Raw genomic sequence first — 22,261 nt, 5'->3', positions numbered from 1 at the left:
AACTCCCCCTATCTATATGCCATAGTTGAGATAAGTCAACCTTGAATTCAAGACCTAAGAATTCAAGTGACGCATCGATAAGTTAGGTCAGTTAAACTTATCAATGCTCCCATCATGATGCCTATCATGATGTATCTCTTCAAGAATTATGTCAAGGCATGACATACATCAACAAGTTTGTATGATAGTGTTTGTAACCAATCATCATGCAATCATATAAAGCTACGAAGGACTTTTTACATGATGCTTACATTTGAGATTTTCTAGTAAGTTTGCATTTTCTTCACAATATCAAATTAAGATATGATGCAAACTATAGTACATGTTCACATATCTCTTGGTGATGCAAGGATGGCATAATATTGTTTATAGCATCACTCAAGTATTTGCAACTATGACATAGATATGATTATGGCAGTTCAGCTATGACATAGTGTATATCAATTCATATTTTTCTCCCCCTTTGTCATCAACAAAAAGCATGATAGCATTATCAAGCAAATAAAGGAAGTCATGACACATATATCACTTTATTGTTTTTGCTTGACGGAGGAAAGTCATTTTCCAAGGAGTTTTCATAAGAGTGTACGGGAACATCCCATTTTTAGCATACAACTCGAAAAATGAACTTTTTACATGCATTTGGTTAAGAATATTTGTCACATAATTTGCAACATGTTATTTGATCAAGCGTTGTCAAGGCATGTAATAGTAATAACTCAAGTATTTGTCACATAATTTGCAACATGTTATTTGATCAAGCGTTGTCAAGGCATGTAATAGTAATAACTCAAGTATTTGTCACATAATTTGCAACATGTTGTTTGATCAAGCGTTCTCAAGGCATGTAATAGTAATAACATCCGAAAAATAATTTTAACTAGTTTAAGTATTTGGACACATCAACATACCTAATTCTCTTCTTATGTAATCAAATTGTTCTTCACATAGGGGTTTTGTGAAGATATCAGCCAGTTGATGTTTGGTATCAATAAACTCTATGGTCACGTCATGATTAGTGACATGATCACGTATAAAGTGATGTCTAATATCAATGTGTTTTGTTCTTGAGTGTTGTATAGGATTTTTAGTTAAGCATATTGCACTCGTGTTATCACATTTAATGGGAATGTCTTTAAGAATCACTTTGTAATCTTCTAAAGTGTTTTTCATCCATACAACTTGTGCACAGCATGCACTTGCTGCAATGTATTCAGCTTCGGTTGTTGATAGGGCAACCAAGTTTTGTTTCTTAGATGACCAGGATACAAGGGCATGTCCTAAAAATTGACATGATCCTGATGTGCTTTTTCTGTCTAGTTTACAGCCAGCGAAGTCCGCATCAGCATAGGCTGTTAATTCAAAATTTTCTGTTTTTGGGTACCATAATCCTAGATTGGTAGTTCCATTAAGATATCTGAGTATTCTTTTGACAGCTTTGAGATGAGATATCTTAGGGTCTGATTGAAATCTAGCACAAAGTCCTACACTGAACATAATGTCTGGTCTGGTGGCAGTGAGGTAAAGTAAACTTCCTATCATACCCCTATAGGTTTTTTGATCGAAGCTTTCTCCATTCTCATCAATTTCTAACTTAGTGGAGGTGCTCATAGGAGTGTCAATGGCTTTTGAATTATTCATTTTGAACTTCTTTAGCAAACTTACAGCATATTTGGTTTGACTAATAAAGATGCCATTGCTTAGTTGTTTGATTTGTAGGCCTAAGAAGAATGTTAACTCTCCCATTAGACTCATTTCGAATTCATGACTCATAGTTTTCGAAAAGGATTCACAAAGAGATTCATTTGTAGAACCAAAGATAATGTCATCAACATAAATCTGAACAATGAGAAAATCATTTTCAAAATTCTTGATAAACAATGTAGTATCAACCTTGCCTTTTACGAAATTATTTTCAATGAGAAAAGAGCTAAGTCTCTCATACCAAGCCCTTGGGGCTTGCTTTAAACCATAGAGAGCTTTAGTTAATCTAAACACATGATTAGGGTAGCCATTATTTTCAAATCCAGGAGGTTGTTCAACATAAACTTCTTCGGAAATGAAACCATTTAGAAAAGCGCTTTTAACATCCATTTGAAATAATTTAAAATTATTGCAACTGGCATAGGCAAGGAGCATCCTTATGGCTTCCAATCGAGCCACAGGTGCGAAGGTTTCTTCGTAATCGATACCTTCTTCTTGGTTGAAACCTTTGGCCACTAATCTAGCCTTGTTTCTAACCACGATACCATTTTCATCTTGCTTGTTTCTAAAGACCCATTTAGTACCAATTACTAAATGGTCATTTGGCCTAGGAACAAGCGTCCACACCTCATTTCTCTCAAATTGATTTAATTCATCTTGCATTGCGAAAATCCATGAATCATCTTTCATGGCTTCATCAACACATTTGGGTTCAATTTGGGAGAGAAAAGCGGCGTTGGCACAAAAGTTTTTAAAAGAAGATCGTGTTTGAACCCCCTTTGATGTGTCTCCTAGGATTAGTTCCTTAGGATGAGCATCTATATACTTCCAATCCTTGGGTAAGGATGTTTTGGAAGTGGATGCAACCAAGTTGCTAGTTGGAGACGGGGTTTCGTTTAAATTCAAGGAATCAAAATTAATATCATCATCAAGATCATTTTTCTTAATTTCTGAAATCTCATTGAAAACAACATGGATGGATTCTTCAATAATTAAGGTTCTTTTATTGAAGATGCGAAAAGCTTTAGAAACAGAAGAATAACCAAGAAAAATTCCTTCATCAGATTTAGCATCGAATTTTCCTAAGTTATCCTTTTCATTCAAGATAAAACACTTACACCCAAAGACTTTAAAATATGAGACATTGGGTTTTTTGTTATTCCATAACTCATAAGGAGTTTTGGTGAGTAAGGGTCTTACTAGGACTCTATTTAAAATATAACATGCAGTGTTTACAGCTTCGGCCCAAAAATATTTGGGTAGGCTATGTTCATTCAACATGGTTCTAGCCATTTCTTGCAAATTTCGATTTTTTCTTTCTACTACCCCATTTTGTTGAGGATTTCTTGGAGTAGAGAAGTTATGGTTGTATCCGTTGAGTTCACAGAATTCTTGGAAGTCATGGTTTTGAAATTCTCCACCGTGATCACTTCTAATTGACGAAATCATAGATTCCTTCTCATTTTGAACAAGTTTACAAAACTTGGTAAAATGTCTAAAGCATTCATTTTTTTGTTTTAAGAAGTAGGTCCATGTATATCTGCTGTAGTCATCAATAATGACAAAGGCGTATTTGCTACCTCCTAGACTCGATGTAGAGATTGGTCCGAACAAGTCCATATGGATCAATTGTAAGGGCCTAGAGGTGCTTATTTGATTCTTAGCTTTGAAGCTACCCCTAATTTGCTTACCTAATTGGCAAGCATCACATACATTATCTTTGATGAACTTGATATGAGGAATTCCTCTTACAAGTTCTCTAGATGATACTTGATTGATTAGTTTCATGCTAGCATGACCTAATCTTCTATGCCATAGCCAAGCATCCTCATTCATAACGGCAAAGCACATTTCATCACATAAGTCATTGATGTCAATAGTGTATACGTTGTTTTGTTTTAATGCAATCATAGATATATTTTTGTGTGGTTTTTCAATGATGCAGGCATTAGATTCAAATCTTATAATATATCCTTTATCACATAATTGACTAATGCTCAAGAGGTTATGTTTTAAACCATCAACTAGTAAAACATCTTCAATAGAGAGGTTGGATTTGTTACCAATGGTTCCTTTGCCAATGATTTTACCCTTGTTGTTGTCTCCGAAGGTGACATATCCTTCGTCTATGCTAGAGAGCTTAGAGAATTGAGATGGATCTCCGGTCATATGCCTTGAGCATCCACTATCAAGGTACCATTTCTTGCTCCTAGCTTGCAATTGTTTAGTTTTCTACAAGAAAGGATGACGTTTAGGTACCCATTTGCTTTTGGGTGCCTCATAAATAGATCTACATTTTCTATCATGTTGCATAGAGTTTATCATGGTTCCTTTAGGAACCCAAATTAATTTGTTTGGACTTATTTTCTTGAATGGACAACAATGTGTCTTGTGTCCAGATTTGCAACAAAAGTTGCACTTGGTTTGGTGTTGAACGTGTAAGATGGGGCCTTTTACAAAGGTAGTTGGATTTTGGTGAGGACTCCTCACAAATCCAATCCCACTTCTTTTGGGAGCATGACCTTTGTTTGTAAGGATCATGTTTAATGACTTGCTACCAACCTCGAATTTCTTCAAGGTGTCCTTAAGCAGCAAGTTTTCTTTTCGTATAGTTTCTAAATCATGACATTTGATACATGAGTTTAAACTATCATGATGTTCGACTTTTAACTTATCAAACTCACAAGTAAGATTATCATGTAGCTTTTTTAGCAACTTGTATTTCTTATTTATAACTTTGCATTCATCAAATAAATCATGGAAGGCATTTAATAATTCATCGAAAGATAAATCAGCATCTAATAAATCCGTTACCTCCCCTTCGATGGCCATAAAGGCGTAATGAGCAACTTGCTCGGTGTTGGATTCTTCTTCCTCGGATGCGCTCGAATCATCCCATGTTGCTTGGAGCGCCTTCTTCTTTGTTGTTCTTTTCTTGACTTGGGGACAATCACTTTTGTAATGTCCCGGCTTTTTACATTCATAGCAGATCACCTGGTCTTTCTTAGGTTCAAGTTTATTTTTCACATCGTTTTTAAACTTGTTTCTTTTGAAGAATTTTTTAAACTTTCTTGTCAAAAGTGCCAAGTCATCGTCACAATCCTCATCACTTGAGTTTTCTCTCAAGTGGCATTCAGAAGTCTTAAGTGCCATATCCTTCCTGTTCTTTGGAAGGATGTCTTCCTGCTCTTCATGAGCTTTGCAGGTCATTTCGTAGGTCATTAATGACCCGATTAGTTCTTCAAGAGGGAAATTTTGCAGATCTTTTGCCTCTTGAATGGCGGTGACTTTAGGATCCCAACTCTTAGGAAGGGATCTTAGTATCTTATTAACAAGCTCAAAATCCGAAAAGCTCTTTCCGAGACCTTTTAAACCGTTGACGACATCCGTGAAACGGGTAAACATGTCGCCAATGGTTTCACTCGGTTTCATTCGAAAAAGTTCAAAAGAATGCAGCAACAGATTGATTTTTGACTCTTTCACTCTACTTGTGCCCTCGTGGGTCACTTCAAGTGTGTGCCAAATATCAAAAGCAGTTTCGCACGTTGAAACACGATTAAACTCGTTTTTATCAAGAGCGCAAAATAAGGCATTCATAGCCTTTGCATTAAGAGCGAAAGTCTTCTTCTCCAAATCGTTCCAATCGATCATTGGAAGAGAAGATTTTGAAAATCCATTTTCAACAAGGTTCCACAGTTCTAAATCCATAGAAATAAGAAAGATCCTCATTCGGGTCTTCCAGTAAGTGTAGTCCGTTCCACTGAACATGGGTGGACGTGTAATTGAATGCCCCTCTTGGTTTCCGGCGTATGCCATCTCTCTTGGGTTTTAATCCTTCAGAGAGTTAACCGAGCTCTGATACCAATTGTTAGGATCAAGAGCACTAAGAGGGGGGGGGGTGAATTAGTGCAGCGGAAATCTTATAATAATTTAATAACAAAAAGCTGCGTTCGTTCAAAAACGATTATGATGCAAAAGCAAATTCTCAGTTTGTATCTAAGTGCAGTTTGCGTCTAAGCGCAGATTGCGTCTAAGTGCAGATTTACGTCTAAACGCAGATTTACGTCTAAACGCAGTTTTACGTCTAAACGCAGTTTTACGTCTAAACGCAGATTTACGTCTAAACGCAGTTTTACGTCTAAACGCAGTTTTACGTCTAGACGCAGATTTACGTCTAAACGCAGTTTTACGTCTAAACGCAGTTTTACGTCTAGACGCAGATTTACGTCTAAACTTTGAAACTCGTTTGTATATTCGCAGAAGGCAGTATGCAGTTGAAATCAAGACGTAAACGTAAACTGAAATCTGATGATTGAGCGAAGAAAGCCGATTTACGTCCGAATGCAGTTTTACGTCTAAATGTTGAAACTCGTTCGTAAAATCGTAGAGGACAGATTGCAGTTATTAATAGGATTAAAATGCAAGCGTAAACTGCAAGGAAGCTCGTTCGTAAAAGCGCAGAAAACAGTTCTGCAGAATCAAACGTAAACGTAAACTGTAATGTACGAAAATACGAGTTTACGTCTGAATCCAGATTTGGAAGAACAGCACTTAGAACTTGTTCGTGAAAGCGCAGAGAGCAGTAGTGATGAGGGAGGTTTGCAGTAATGATAAAGTGCTCGAAATTAAACGCAAACCAGAGATTTAGAGTGGTTCGGTCAGCCTTGACCTACTCCACTTTTGGCTTCCTCTACCGATGAGGTTGCCGACGTCAACTAGCTGCCTTCCTTCAATGGGCGAAGGCCAAACTTCCCTCTTACAGTTTCTCTCCTTTTGACAGGCTTAGGAGACAACCTTTACAGACCTTTCTCTCCTCACTTTACAGTTGAAAACTTGAAGAACAGAAGGAGGAGACTCAAGGCTTTACAACACGTTTGAGCTCTTTAGAATCACAGAAAAGATCACAATTTTGGTATAGGTCTGTATCTTTTCAGTGCTGAATGGGTGGGGTATTTATAGGCCCCAACCCAATTCAAAATTCGAGCTCAAAACGATCAAATCGATCTAATCCCAGAATTTCTGGGATCAGGCGGTTGCACCTCTCGACTGGAGAGGTGGCACCGCCTGGCAGAGCTCGAAGACTGAGCTCTGCCGATTGCTTCTTCTCTGCCAGAGCTCGAAGACTGAGCTCGATGGTTGCATCACCTGGCAGAGCTCGAAGACTGAGCTTGGTGGTTGCATCACCTGGCAGAGCTCGAAATCTGAGCTTGGTGGTTGCATCACTTGGCAGAGCTCCAAACTGAGCTCAAGCTGATGCACCATTCTGCCATAGCTCGAAGACCGAGCTTGGTGAATTCATCACCTGGCAAAGCTCGAGACTGAGCTCAGGCTGATGCACCACTCTGCCAAAGCTCGAAGACTGAGCTTGGTGGTTGCATCGCCTGGCAGAGCTCGGAACTTGAGCTCTGGCGGTGCAACCTCTTGGCTGGAGCGGTTGCACCTCCCAACCGTGCAGCCCTGGCGGTTGCACCTCCTGGCTGGGGCGGTTGCACCTCCCAGCCCCTCAGCCCAGGCGGTTGCACCTCCTGGCTGGGGCGGTTGCACCTCTCAACCCCTCAGCCCAGGCGGTTGCACCTCCTGGCTGGGGCGGTTGCACCTCCTGGTGCAATCAGGGTCCGAATGGTTCACTCCATTCGACCCACTTGAATCTTTTCAGGGGCCCAATTGCCCCAAGATTAAGCTAATGGGATCACCTCCCATTTTCCTGCTTAATCATCGTGCTAACTACGATTATCTCTAAGACAACTTCTGCAGCTTGCTCCGATGCGTCAATCGCTTCTTCCGGCGAGTTTCCGGCCAACTTCCGTCGATCAACCGACAACCCTCGGTGATCCTTCTGCGGACATCCGGCATACTCCTGGACTTTGCGACGATCCACTTGGCGAGTTCCGACGAGCTTCGCTTGGCAAGCTTCTGGACTTCTCGGATCTGTTCTCTCTGAACCTCCGACGACCGTCCGAACTTCCGTCGAACTCTCGAACTCCCAACGTGATCATGATCTTGACTCCGGGGCAACTCCTGCTGCTTGTCTTAATCTCATCGTAGTTAATCCTGCACACTTATCTCAACACATAGATTAGATAACAAATGACAATTGACTTCATCATCAAAATCCGAGATTCAACAACCTTGATAGTGGATGCTCAAGGCATATGACCGGAGATCCATCTCAATTCTCTAAGCTCTCTAGCATAGACGAAGGATATGTCACCTTCGGAGACAACAACAAGGGTAAAATCATTGGCAAAGGAACCATAGGTAACAAATCCAACCTCTCTATTGAAGATGTTTTACTAGTTGATGGTTTAAAACATAACCTCTTGAGCATTAGTCAATTATGTGATAAAGGATATATTATAAGATTTGAATCTAATGCCTGCATCATTGAAAAACCACACAAAAATGTATCTATGATTGCATTAAAACAAAACAACGTATACACTATTGACATCAATGACTTATGTGATGAAATGTGCTTTGCCATTATGAATGAGGATGCTTGGCTATGGCATAGAAGATTAGGTCATGCTAGCATGAAACTAATCAATCAAGTATCATCTAGAGAACTTGTAAGAGGAATTCCTCATATCAAGTTCATCAAAGATAATGTATGTGATGCTTGCCAATTAGGTAAGCAAATTAGGGGTAGCTTCAAAGTTAAGAATCAAATAAGCACCTCTAGGCCCTTACAATTGATCCATATGGACTTGTTCGGACCAATCTCTACATTGAGTCTAGGAGGTAGCAAATACGCCTTTGTCATTATTGATGACTACAGCAGATATACATGGACCTACTTCTTAAAACAAAAAAATGAATGCTTTAGACATTTTACCAAGTTTTGTAAACTTGTTCAAAATGAGAAGGAATCTATGATTTCGTCAATTAGAAGTGATCACGGTGGAGAATTTCAAAACCAAGACTTCCAAGAATTCTGTGAACTCAACGGATACAACCATAACTTCTCTACTCCAAGAAATCCTTAACAAAATGGGGTAGTAGAAAGAAAAAATCGAAATTTGCAAGAAATGGCAAGAACCATGTTGAATGAACATAGCCTACCCAAATATTTTTGGGCCGAAGCTGTAAACACTGCATGTTATATTTTAAATAGAGTCCTAGTAAGACCCTTACTCACCAAAACTCCTTATGAGTTATGGAATAACAAAAAACCCAATGTCTCATATTTTAAAGTCTTTGGGTGTAAGTGTTTTATCTTGAATGAAAAGGATAACTTAGGAAAATTCGATGCTAAATCTGATGAAGGAATCTTTCTTGGTTATTCTTCGGTTTCTAAAGCTTTTCGCATCTTCAATAAAAGAACCTTAATTATTGAAGAATCCATCCATGTTGTTTTCAATGAGATTTCAGAAATTAAGAAAAATGATCTTGATGATGATATTAATTTTGATTCCTTGAATTTAAACGAAACCCCGTCTCCAACTAGCAACTTGGTTGCATCCACTTCCAAAACATCCTTACCCAAGGATTGGAAGTATATAGATGCTCATCCTAAGGAGCTAATCCTAGGAGACACATCAAAGGGGGTTCAAACACGATCTTCTTTTAAAAACTTTTGTGCCAACGCCGCTTTTCTCTCCCAAATTGAACCCAAATGTGTTGATGAAGCCATGAAAGATGATTCATGGATTATCGCAATGCAAGATGAATTAAATCAATTTGAGAGAAATGAGGTGTGGACGCTTGTTCCTAGGCCAAATGACCATTTAGTAATTGGTACTAAATGGGTCTTTAGAAACAAGCAAGATGAAAATGGTATCGTGGTTAGAAACAAGGCCAGATTAGTGGCCAAAGGTTTCAACCAAGAAGAAGGTATCGATTACGAAGAAACCTTCGCACCTGTGGCTCGATTGGAAGCCATAAGGATGCTCCTTGCCTACGCTAGTTGCAATAATTTTAAGTTATTTCAAATGGATGTTAAAAGCGCTTTTCTAAATGGTTTCATTTCCGAAGAAGTTTATGTTGAACAACCTCCTGGATTTGAAAATAATGGCTACCCTAATCATGTGTTTAGATTAACTAAAGCTCTCTATGGTTTAAAACAAGCCCCAAGGGCTTGGTATGAGAGACTTAGCTCTTTTCTCATTGAAAATTATTTCATAAAAGGCAAGGTTGATACTACATTGTTTATCAAGAATTTTGAAAATGATTTTCTCATTGTTCAGATTTATGTTGATGACATTATCTTTGGTTCTACAAATGAATCTCTTTGTGAATCCTTTGCGAAAACTATGAGTCATGAATTCGAAATGAGTCTAATGGGAGAGTTAACATTCTTCTTAGGCCTACAAATCAAACAACTAAGCAATGGCATCTTTATTAGTCAAACCAAATATGCTGAGAGTTTGCTAAAGAAGTTCAAAATGAATGATTCAAAAGCCATTGACACCCCTATGAGCACCTCCACTAAGTTAGAAATTGATGAGAATGGAGAAAGCTTCGATCAAAAAACCTATAGGGGTATGATAGGAAGTTTACTTTACCTCACTGCCACCAGACCAGACATCATGTTCAGTGTAGGACTTTGTGCTAGATTTCAATCAGACCCTAAGATATCTCATCTCAAAGCAGTCAAAAGAATACTCAGATATCTTAATGGAACTACCAATCTAGGATTATGGTACCCAAAATCAGAAAATTTTGAATTAACAGCCTATGCTGATGCGGACTTCGCTGGCTGTAAACTAGACAGAAAAAGCACATCAGGATCATGTCAATTTTTAGGACATGCCCTTGTATCCTGGTCATCTAAGAAACAAAACTCGGTTGCCCTATCAACAACTGAAGCTGAATACATTGCAGCAAGTGCATGCTATGCGCAAGTTGTATGGATGAAAAACACTTTAGAAGATTACAAAGTAAATCTTAAAGATATTCCCATTAAATGTGATAACACGAGTGCAATATGCTTAACTAAAAATCTTATACAACACTCAAGAACAAAACACATTGATATTAGACATCACTTTATACGAGATCATGTCACTAATCATGATGTAACCATAGAGTTTATTGATACCAAACATCAACTAGCTGATATCTTCACAAAACCCCTATGTGAAGAACAATTTGATTACATAAGAAGAGAATTAGGAATGTTGATGTGTCCGAATACTTAAATTTATTTTTCAAATGTTATTACTATTACATGCCTTGACAACGCTTGATCAAATAACATGTTGCAAATTATGTGACAAATATTTTTAACCAAATGCATGTAAGAAGTTCATTTTTCGGGTTGTATGCTAAAAATGGGATGTTCCCGTACACTCTTATGAAAACTCTTTGGAAAATGACTTTCCTCCGTCAAGCAAAAACAATAAAGAGATATATGTGTCATGACTTCCTTTATATGCTTGATAATGCTATCATGCTTTTTGTTAATGACAAAGGGGGAGAAAAATATGAATTGATAAACACTATGTCATAGCTGAACTGCCATAATCATATCTATGTCATAGTTGCAAATACTTGAGTGATGCTATAAACAATGTTATGCCATCCTTGCATCACCAAGAGATATGTGAACATGTACTATAGTTTGCATCATATCTTGATTTGATATTGTGAAGAAAATGCAAACGTACTAGAAAATCTCAAATGTGAGCATCATGTAAAAAGTCCTTCGTAGCTTTATATGATTACATGATGATTGGTTACAAACACTATCATACAAACTTGATGATGTATGTCATGCTTTGACATAATTCTTGAAGAGATACATCATGATAGGCATCATGATGGGAGCATTGATAAGTTTAAATGATCTAACTTATCAATACGTCACTTGAATTCTTAGGTCTTGAATTCAAGGTTGACTTATCTCAACTATGGCATATAGATAGGGGGAGTTAAGGACAACTCCTTTATCAATTGATTGTCATCATCAAAAAGGGGGAGATTGTTGAATCTCGGATTTTGATGATGAAGTCAATTGTCATTTGTTATCTAATCTATGTGTTGAGATAAGTGTGCAGGATTAACTACGATGAGAGTAAGACAAGCAGCAGGAGTTGCGCCGGAGTCAAGATCATGATCACGTTGGGAGTTCGAGAGTTCGACGGAAGTTCGGACGGTCGTCGGAGGTTCAGAGAGAACAGATCCGAGAAGTCCAGAAGCTTGCCAAGCGAAGCTCGTCGGAACTCGCCAAGTGGATCGTCGCAAAGTCCAGGAGTATGCCGGATGTCCGCAGAAGGATCACCGAGGGTTATCGGTTGATCGACGGAAGTTGGCAGGAAACTCGCTGGAAGAAGCGATTGACGCATCGGAGCAAAGCTGCAGAAGTTGTCTTAGAGTTAATCGTAGTTAGCATGATGATTAAGCATGAAAATGGGAGGTGATCCCATTAGCTTAATCTTGGGGCAATTGGGCCCCTGAAAAGATTCAAAGTGGGCCGAATGGAGTGAACCATTCGGACCCTGATTGCACCAGGAGGTGCAACCGCCCCAGCCAGGAGGTGCAACCGCCTGGGCTGTGGGGTTGAGAGGTGCAACCGCCCCAGCCAGGAGGTGCAACCGCCTGGGCTGCGAGGCTGGGAGGTGCAACCGCCCCAGCCAAGAGGTTGCACCGCCAGAGCTCAAGTTCCGAGCTCTGCCAGGCGATGCAACCACCGAGCTCAGTCTTCGAGCTCTGGCAGAGAGGTGCATCAGCCTGAGCTCAGTCTCGAGCTCTGCCAGGTGATGCATTCACCAAGCTCAGTCTTCGAGCTCTGGCAGAGAGGTGGATCAGCCTGAGCTCAGCTTGGAGCTCTGCCAGGTGATGCAACCACCGAGCTCAGTTTCGAGCTCTGCCAGGTGATGCAATCACCAAGCTCAGTCTTCGAGCTCTGCCAGGTGATGCAACCATCGAGCTCAGTCTTCGAGCTCTGGCAGAGAGAAGCAATCGGCAGAGCTCAGTCTTCGAGCTCTGCCAGGCGGTGCCACCTCTCCAGTCGAGAGGTGCAACCGCCTGATCCCAGAATTCTGGGATTTGATCGATTTGATCGTTTTGAGCTCGAATTTTGAATTGGGTTGGGGCCTATAAATACCCCACCCATTCAGCACTGAAAAGATACAGACCCATACCGAAATCGTGATCTTTTCTGTGATTCTAAAGAGCTCAAAAGTGTTGTAAAACCTTTAAGTCTCCTCCTTCTGTTCTTCAAGTTTTCAATTGTAAAGTGAGGAGAGAAAGGTCTGTAAAGGTTGTCTCCTAAGCCTGCCAAAAGGAGAGAAACTGTAAGAGGGAAGTTTGGCCTTCGCCCATTGAAGGAAGGCACCTAGTTGACGTCGGCAACCTCATCGGTGGAGGAAGCCAAAAGTGGAGTAGGTCAAGGCTGACCGAACCACTCTAAATCTCTGGTTTGCGTTTATTTTCGAGCACTTTATCATTACTGCAAACCTCCCTCATCTCTACTGCTCTCTGCGCTTTCACGAACAAGTTCTAAGTGCTGTTCTTCCAAATCTGCATTCAGACGTAAACTCGTATTTTCATACATTACAGTTTACGTTTACGCTTGATTCTGCAGAACTGTTTTCCGTGCTTTTACGAACGAGCTTCTTTGCAGTTTACGCTTACATTTTAATCCTATTAATAACTGCAATCTGTCCTCTACGATTTTACGAACGAGTTTCAACATTTAGACGTAAAACTGCATTCAGACGTAAATCGGCTTTCCTCGCTCAATCATCAGATTTCAGTTCACGTTTTCAACTGCATACTGCCTTCTGCAAGTATACAAACGAGTTTCAAAGTTTAGACGTAAATCTGCGTCTAGACGTAAAACTGCGTTTAGACGTAAATCTGCGTTTAGACGTAAAACTGCGTTTAGACGTAAAACTGCGTTTAGACGTAAATCTGCGTTTAGACGTAAAACTGCGTTTAGACGTAAAACTGCGTTTAAACGTAAATCTGCGTTTAGACGTAAATCTGCATTTAGACGTAAATCTGAGTTTAAACGCAAAACTGCGCTTAGACGCAAAACTGCGCTTAGACGCAAAACTGCGCTTAAACGCAATCTGCGCTTAGACGCAAACTGCACTTAGATACAAACTGAGAATTTGCTTTTGCATCATAATAGTTTTTGAACGAACGCAGCTTTTGGTTTTTAAATTATTATAAGATTTCCGCTGCACTAATTCACCCCCCCCCCCCCTCTTAGTGCTCTTGATCCTAACAAAAAGGGTGGGGTATATATAGGCCCCAAACTAGTTTGAATTTGGAGCTCAAAAATGTCTTTTCCCGGATTTCCGGGGTCCTGGCAGTACCACCTCCTGATTAGGGCGGTACAACCGCTTGGCGGCTCGGAGATTGAGCTTCTGGGTGGTGCCATCGCCTGACAGGGGCGGTTGCACTGCCTAGTCTCACTCGGAGACTGAGCTCTGGCGGTGCCACTGCTTGTCAGGGGCGGTTGCACCGCCCAGTCTCGCTCGGAGACTGAGCCCAAGCAGTGCCACCGTCGACCCTGGCGGTGCCACCGCCTAGTAGGAATTCTGGTCCGAATGGGTTGATCCATTCGGCCCAATTTGGGTCTGTCAAGGACCCAATTGCCCCCAGATTAAGTTAATGGGATCACCTCCCATTCCTAACTTAATTTACATGCTAACTACGACAATTCTTAAGACATTGACTACAGCTTGCTCCGATGCATCAATCGCTTCTTCCGGCGAGCTTCCAGCGAACATTCGACGAAACTCCAGCGATGCTCTAATGGACTTCCGGCAAACTCCTGGACTTACGATGATCCACTTGGCGAGTTCCGACGAGCTTCTTTTGGCAAGCTCCTGGACTTCTTGGATTTGTTCCCGCAAAACCTTCGACGACCGTCCGGACTTCCGTCGAGCTCTCGAACTCCCAACGTGATCATAGTCTTTGACTCCGGCTCAACTCCTACTGCATGTCTTACTTTCATTGTAGTTAATCCTGCACACTTATCTCAACATATGGATTAGATAACAAATGATAATTGACTTCATCATCAAAATCCGAGATACAACAATCTCCCCCTTTTTGATGATGATAATCAATTGATAATGGAGTTAACCTTAACTCCCCCTATCTATATGCCATACTTGAGATAAGTCATTCTTGAATTAAAGGCCTTTGAAATCAATAGACTTATTGATAAGTTAAGAACTCTTAACCTTATCAATTACTCCCATCATGATTCCTATCATGATGTATCTTACTGAAAATGATGTCAAGACTTGACATCCATTCTCAAGTTTTACATTTCAAATATGAATGATTGTAGTAGTTCAACATAAGATATCAACATGTAAAATTACGATGCAAGTTCTTGATATCTTAATATGATGCAAACATGGCATAATGCAAATATGGCAATCATAGTTATCATCGATTCATATATTTTCGATGATGCAAGCATGGCATAATCATAGCATCAATTCATATATCTCTCCCCCTTTATCATTAACAAAAAGGAAAATGATATAAACAATTTTTAAGCATAAGTGCGGTTTTATTCATGTCATAACTAGGTTCATGTCATTTTCCAATGGTGAGTAATAGGATATCAATTATGCAAACATCTCAAGGAAAACATGACATGGAGATAGCTTTTAATGCTTCTTCCTTTTTATTTGTTATTATCTTTTTGCATGAAGGAGGAAGGCTATTTGTGATATCAGCTATTTGTGAGTTTACTTTGAATGAAGTTAAAATCGATGAGAGATTAAATCATATTCCATTTTTATAAGGATCAAGATATGTATGTGAAACATATCCTTGCAAGTAAAAACACTATCATTGTCGGAATCATTTTATCAAATCCATTTCTCAAAAAATATTTTTCACATGATAAGTGTATGAGAGATGTTTTTGCTAGTTGATTCCATATGTCAAAAATCAATGATGAGAATCAAACTCGATATATATATGCTTATTAAGTTCGGAAAAGGATAATGTATCGAGAAAATCTGATTGTTAGGATGCCACTAGTTAAGAGAATCCGAAAATGAAATTAACACTTTCATGCATTCGGACAAGTCTATACTATAGATTTTCAAATATAATCATAAAGACAAAACATGCTCATTGTTATGAAAATTTTTGTATCCAAATAACATAATTTTCAACATGTAATTTTAGGCATGTAATTGCAATCAAGTGATTTGATCATTCAATCAATAAAGTCCGAGAAATGATTTTAACAAGTTTATGCATTCAGGCACATTAACATTCTTAATTCTCTTCTAATGAAATCAAATTATTCTTCGCTTAGAGGTTTTGTAAAAATATCAGCTAGTTGATGCTTAAATCAATGAACTCTATGATTACATCATGATTAGTGACATGATCTCGTATGAAGTGATGTCTAATATCAATATGTTTTGTTCTTGAGTGTTGAATGAGATTCTTTGTTAAACATATTGCACTTGTGTTATCACATTTAATGGGAATGTTTTTAAGATAGACTTTATAATCTTCTAAGTTGTTTTTCATCCACACAACTTGTGCACAGCATGCACTAGCTGCAATATACTCAGCTTCGGTTGTTGATAGTGCAATCAAATTTTGTTTCTTAGATGACCAAGAAATAAGGGAATGTCCCAAAAATTGACATGATCCTGATGTATTTTTTCTATCTAATCTACACCTAGCAAAATCCGCATCAGCATACGTAATTAACTCAAAATTCTCGAATTTTGGATACCATAAGTCTAGATTTGTGGTACCTTTAAGATATCTAAGTATTCTTTTAACCGCTTTAAAGTGAGATATCTTAGGGTTCGATTGAAACCTAGCACAAAGTCCTACACTGAACATGATATCTGGTCTAGTTGCAGTGAGGTAAAGTAAACTTCCTATCATACCCCTATAAGTTTTTTGATCAAAGCTTTCTCCACTTTCATCAACTTCTAACTTAGTGGAGGTGGTCATAGGAGGTGGTCATCAACTTCCCCGATTACAAAGCTTAATAACTTTTGAAGCAAGCTTATGATCAGAGAAAGAAGTTTGCGCTAGTGCTATCACTGAGCTACTTATCATATTTTGCCATTGAACAATTGCTTGAGAGTGGTCCTCTATTTGCTTCATTTTTCTCTTTTGGTGAATGGGCTACGCACTACCCTCTTCTATTGTAATTGTATTCCTAGCACTTGGTATTATAACCTCACTATAGCTGTGGTTGTCAATTGTACATTATAAAATTTTATCTTTTAATATATACTACTCTTATCCATTTGCAAAAAAAAAAAAAAGTCTAAAACTTATCAAGGAAAACCCAAAATATCTAGAAACCTTTGAAATGGTCTCAAATACAAAAAAAAAAGCATGATTTTCTATTTTTACTATTTTACCATTTTAACCTACAGCTTTCGGTATATTCAATATGTGATTTTTTTCAAATTCAGCTAAATTTGATATGTTTTGCTGAATCTATGAACTAATTTGTTAATTAGTTTGGAAGCAATTCTAAAAGTTTGGTTCAAAAATATTAAGATTTAGATACAATTACACTATTTTTAAGTTTTATTGAAAAAACAGTGTAACTAGATCCACAACTTGTCAAAAGAAACTCAAACTTTCTAAATACCTTTAAACTAGTCGCTTTTGGGTCCCATTGAAAAACAATATAACCACGGTCCAGCATGTTAATGGGCAATATGTGCAGATATATTTTGATTAGACAACTTGAGTTGAATTTAGAAGCACTTTCATCCCAATATCATCTTTATAATCATATATTATAATTCCATCGAAGCCACTCGAAATATATTTTCACTAAGATGCTTCAATATTACATTCGACAATAAAAAATCCAATCGATCATAACTATTATGATATGAGTGGGAATTTATATTATCGATAATTATGTCCAAATTATTGGTACCTTGAATACTTTTATTGTCACTATAAGAGTTAGATTGCTATACCATACCATGTGATCATCTTCTCATCATATCTAGTGTTATTGGCTTTTTATAGGAAAATTTTTGTCATTATAGATCTTGTTATAGTTGTATAATATTCTAGATATTAATATTTTTATACTCGATAACAATCAACATATGCGAGCATGGAATTTTCAATATATCAAATCGGTAACATGAATAACTTGTTTTTCCCAAATCTACTATAACTCTATAAGAAGATGTCTATACTTGTAATTCATTATAAATATGAGAAAAAAGTTTCAACCCTGCTCTATCGCCTAAGCAAGTTAATCCTCGACGATATTTGTCCAAGTAAGCTATTTCACGACGAAGAATGTTAAACCATTTCTTAATCTTTCTTCTCATCATTTTTTTTTCAAGAGAAAAAAAGTAAATCTATTAACCCAAAAGGCCATTACAGCTTGTGCTCAAGAGATCAGAACATAAAAAATCACTAAAGCATGGGGGTACTTCAAAAAAAAAAAAATCTTATTGATTTTGGCAAACTTTGCCATCTAATTTGCACAGTTATTGCCCTCTCTAAACACATGGTAGAGCTTATAGTGAGAAAAGTCAACTAAGCTATGTAAAATGCTTTTTGACAAGATTGGCTGTTTACTAAGGAGAGGGATGTTATTTGTTCAAAATTTTAATTGCCAATTGCGCATCGACGTCCATGACATTGATAGATCCTCCTTCGTTTGACTTTTTTTCATGAGATTCATCTATATTTAACTTAATCCATAGCCCACTTAACCTGTATACAACAAAGCCTACCATCGATATAACCTTATTACCATTAAAAACACCATCACTCCTGGCCTTTTAAACCATCCAACGGGTATATATAATAAGTGAAGAATTGAGAGAATGAAAAAAAAGCACATTACAATTAATATCATACAATTGAGGAAATCTCTCTGTTATCAGAGGAAATCTCTCTATTATCATGCCCCCGCAAGATCAAGCTCCTATCAAGAATACTGATCTTGGACCAATGTAAGAAAAATAGTTTACGGGCTAGAGGCTTCGTGAGTGAGTCTACTAGTTGATCAGCTGTTTGAACATGAGAGACACGAAGTTGATGTCTGACAACTTAATCTCGCACGAAGTGAAAGTCGATGACAATGTGTTTCATGCGTTAGTGGAACACTGGATTGACACATAAGTAGGTAGCTCCAACATTGTCACAATATATTATAGGAGTATGGGCAGAGCTGACTTTGAGCTCCTTGAGGAGATTTGTGACCCAATTGAATTCAACAGCAGCGGTAGCAATAGCATGATATTTAGCTTCAGTTGTAGACCGAGTCATTGTCTTTTATTTCTTAGAACTCCAACTGATTGGATTAGACCTAAGAAAGACCACATACCTTGATGTGGAGGTTATATCATCAAAGTTTCCTGCCCAATCAGCATCAGCAAAGGCATAAAGATGAAGTTGAGTGGTTTTGCAGAGAAAGAGACCATGATTAAGGGTCCCTTTAAGATACCGCAAAATTTGTTTAATTGCAGACCAATGTATAGCAGAAGACTAGTGCATGTATTGAGATAATTTATTGACTGCAAATGAGATATCTGGACGAGTGAGAGCCAAGTACTATAAGAAGTCAAGTACTTGTCGGTATTGAGTTGAGTCCGTGGTAGGGCTACCATCACATAATTTGAGTGATTCACTAGTAGAGAGAGGAGTAGCAACTTCTTTCGCATCTTGCATATTTGTCATAATAAGTCTTGAATATACTTTCTTTGTGAGAGGAGGAGACCTGAGGATGTAAATATTGCTTCCATTCCCAGAAAGTAGCTCAAGGGTCCTAAATCTTTGAGGGAGAATCGATCAGTCAATTGCTTCAAAAATATCTAAATCTCCAAGGGATCATTACCTGTAACAATAATATCATCTACATATATTAGAAGATATATTGTATTTCCATATTGTTGTCGTAGGAATAAAGATGTATCAGACTTGGAGTTGATGAAGCCAATTAATATCAGAAATGATCCAAGTTCAGTATACCAAGCTCGTGGAGCTTGATGGAGTCCATAAATGACTTTTTATAATTTGCAGATATGTCTCGGATACTGGTGATGAACAAAGCCAGGGGATTGCTGCATAAAGACATCTTCAATTAAAGTCCCCTGTAAAAAGGCATTGTTAACGTCCAATTGTCGTAAGTGCTAGCCTTTGGAGATGGCCAAACCTAGAATAAGCCGAATTGTTGTGGGTTTAACTACAGGACTAAAAGTCTTTGTGAAGTCAACTCTAGGTCGTTGATGAAACCCTTTGGCTACTAATCGTGCTTTATATCGAGCAACGGACCCGTCGGGGTTTCGCTTAGTTCGGAAGACCCATTTATACCCGATGATGTTTTGTGTATAATGAAAAGGTACTAGAGTCCATGTGGAGTTATGGAGAAGAGCATCATATTCTTTACACATGGCTTTACGCTAGTGAGGAGATTTTTGAGCTTGAGTAATTATGGTGGGTTCACTAGTCTCGGGAGAGGATTTTGTGATAGTATGCAGGTTGAGAACCTGACGTGGTTTAAAGATACCACTTTTTGAGCGTGTTGTCATTGGATGTCTAGGAACTGGAAGTTGTGATATTGGTGGAGAGGCATCGATAGGGGTCGGGATAAGTTGAGATACATCAGTGGTACTAGGTAAAGAAGGTTGTTGTGATTCTGAGGATATTATATCAGTAGTAGGGGAGGCTTGTGAAGAAGGAAGATGAGAATGAATGGAGGGAGTGGGAAGCTGTTGAATTGGGAGTCTGGATGGTGTGGGAAGAGTTTCGTTTGAGGGGATCGATGGTATACTCCAGTGATGTATATTTGTTGGAGTGGTCGGCATGTTAGAAGACTCGTGGTTTTGAAATGGAAAGGCAGACTCCACAAAAACAACATGATGTGAAATAAAGACTTTTTGAGTTTTTGGTTCGTAGTATCGAAAGGGCAATTTGAAAGGCTATAGACCAAAAGGTTGTTGGCATGGAGGCTTGATGTAGAAGCGTAAGACCAGTTTCCATAATATGTTAATGTTTACGTTCAGCAGAACTAACTAGTTGAGGAGTGTGTGGGGGTGACTTAAGGTGTTGGATACCATAGATTGAGAGATAGGATGTGAGAGCTTGATATTTACCCCCACCATCAGAGTAGACTGTTTTAATTGTAAACTGAAAGAAGTTTTCGACCAACTTTTTAAAGTTGGTAAAAATTGTTAAAACTTCTGACTTATGACGGAGAGGATAAATCCATGTGTACTTAGTAAAATAGTTTACAAAAATGACATAAAATCTAAACTTGTCAAAGGAAGTGATGGGAGCAGGACCCCAAACATTAGTATAAATAATTTCAAATGGTGTAGAACATGATATGGAAGAAGAACCAAAAGGGAGTCTATGACTTTTATTACTGAGACAAGCATCACAATAAAAGCTATTATTTGTAGGAGTAGAAAGAGAACAATGAGAAAAGTAATTTATTTTGGATAGAGAGAGAGGGATGATCGAGACGACGATGCCACACATCGATTGGAGCTGCCATTGAGGAGTAAACAGTGGGCTGTTTGAGTTGTGGAACGGACGATCATTCATAAACATTATCCTTACTCTGACCATGGACCAAGGATACCCTGGTGTTCAAATCCTTGACAAGAAAAGAGTTAGGAAAGAATTCAATAGAGGTATTATTTTGTTTGCAAAATTGAGAAATAGAAATAAGATTGCGTTTAATGTGAGGTGCACACAAAACATCATCGAGTGTAAAAGTTGTGGTAGGTGAATTAAGCATTGTGGAACCAGTATGAGTAATAGGAAGTCCTTTACCATCACCGATGATGATATCGTCATGTCCACTATAGTTGTTGTGGATCGACAAGTTCTATAGATCAAAGGTAATGTGGTAGGATGCACCAGAGTCCACGATCCAATTATGATCAATAGTGTTTGGAGTAGTTGCGAGATTTGCTTGAGGCCAATGTGATTGTGCAAGAAGTCGAGGTCGAGATCGATAGACCTTTGCAGAATGATCGACTTTATCACATAATTAACAGGTAACTCTTCGTTGATTTGTGTGTTGAGGGCGCCAGGACTGTTGATGATTGAAGTAGCCACCTTGGTTGTCGTGATTGAAATGTTGATGATGTGAAGGAGGGGTTTGGTTGGAGCTCAAAGGTTCAGAAGGCATCTTGGTCGAACCTTTGTTAATAGTCTTGTTATACTGATGGATGTTCCTAATAATTTGTCCTCACGCTTGAGATATATCTCAAAATCAATCAGCTTGTCGTAGAGTTCTTTGAACGATACTGATGAATCACGTGCCTGTATTACTGTTGCTAGTTCCTTGTACTCGTCTCTTAGGCCGTTGATGATATGGAAACATCTTCATCACTAAGGGAATGACCTATCAAGGCCAAGTTATCGATAATAATCTTTATGTTGTGCAGATAATCAGTAACAGTACTTCCCTCTTGTTTTGTTTTCATAAGTTTATATAGGAGACTAAGCATGCGAGTTCGTGAACGATTTGCTAGGGTGGTTTACAACTTGCACCAGGCTTCGGCAGTAGTGTCACACGAAGATATGAGTGGGGCGAGGGATCCAGCGATTGAAGCTTGAATTGCTTGAAGAATGAGATGATCCTAGCGTAACCATAGTTTGT

The sequence above is a fragment of the Musa acuminata genome, chromosome BXJ1-5 (assembly GCF_036884655.1).
Source record: "Musa acuminata AAA Group cultivar baxijiao chromosome BXJ1-5, Cavendish_Baxijiao_AAA, whole genome shotgun sequence".
NCBI classification, from domain to species: Eukaryota; Viridiplantae; Streptophyta; class Magnoliopsida; order Zingiberales; family Musaceae; genus Musa; species Musa acuminata.
This window is presented reverse-complemented; position numbering follows the sequence as displayed.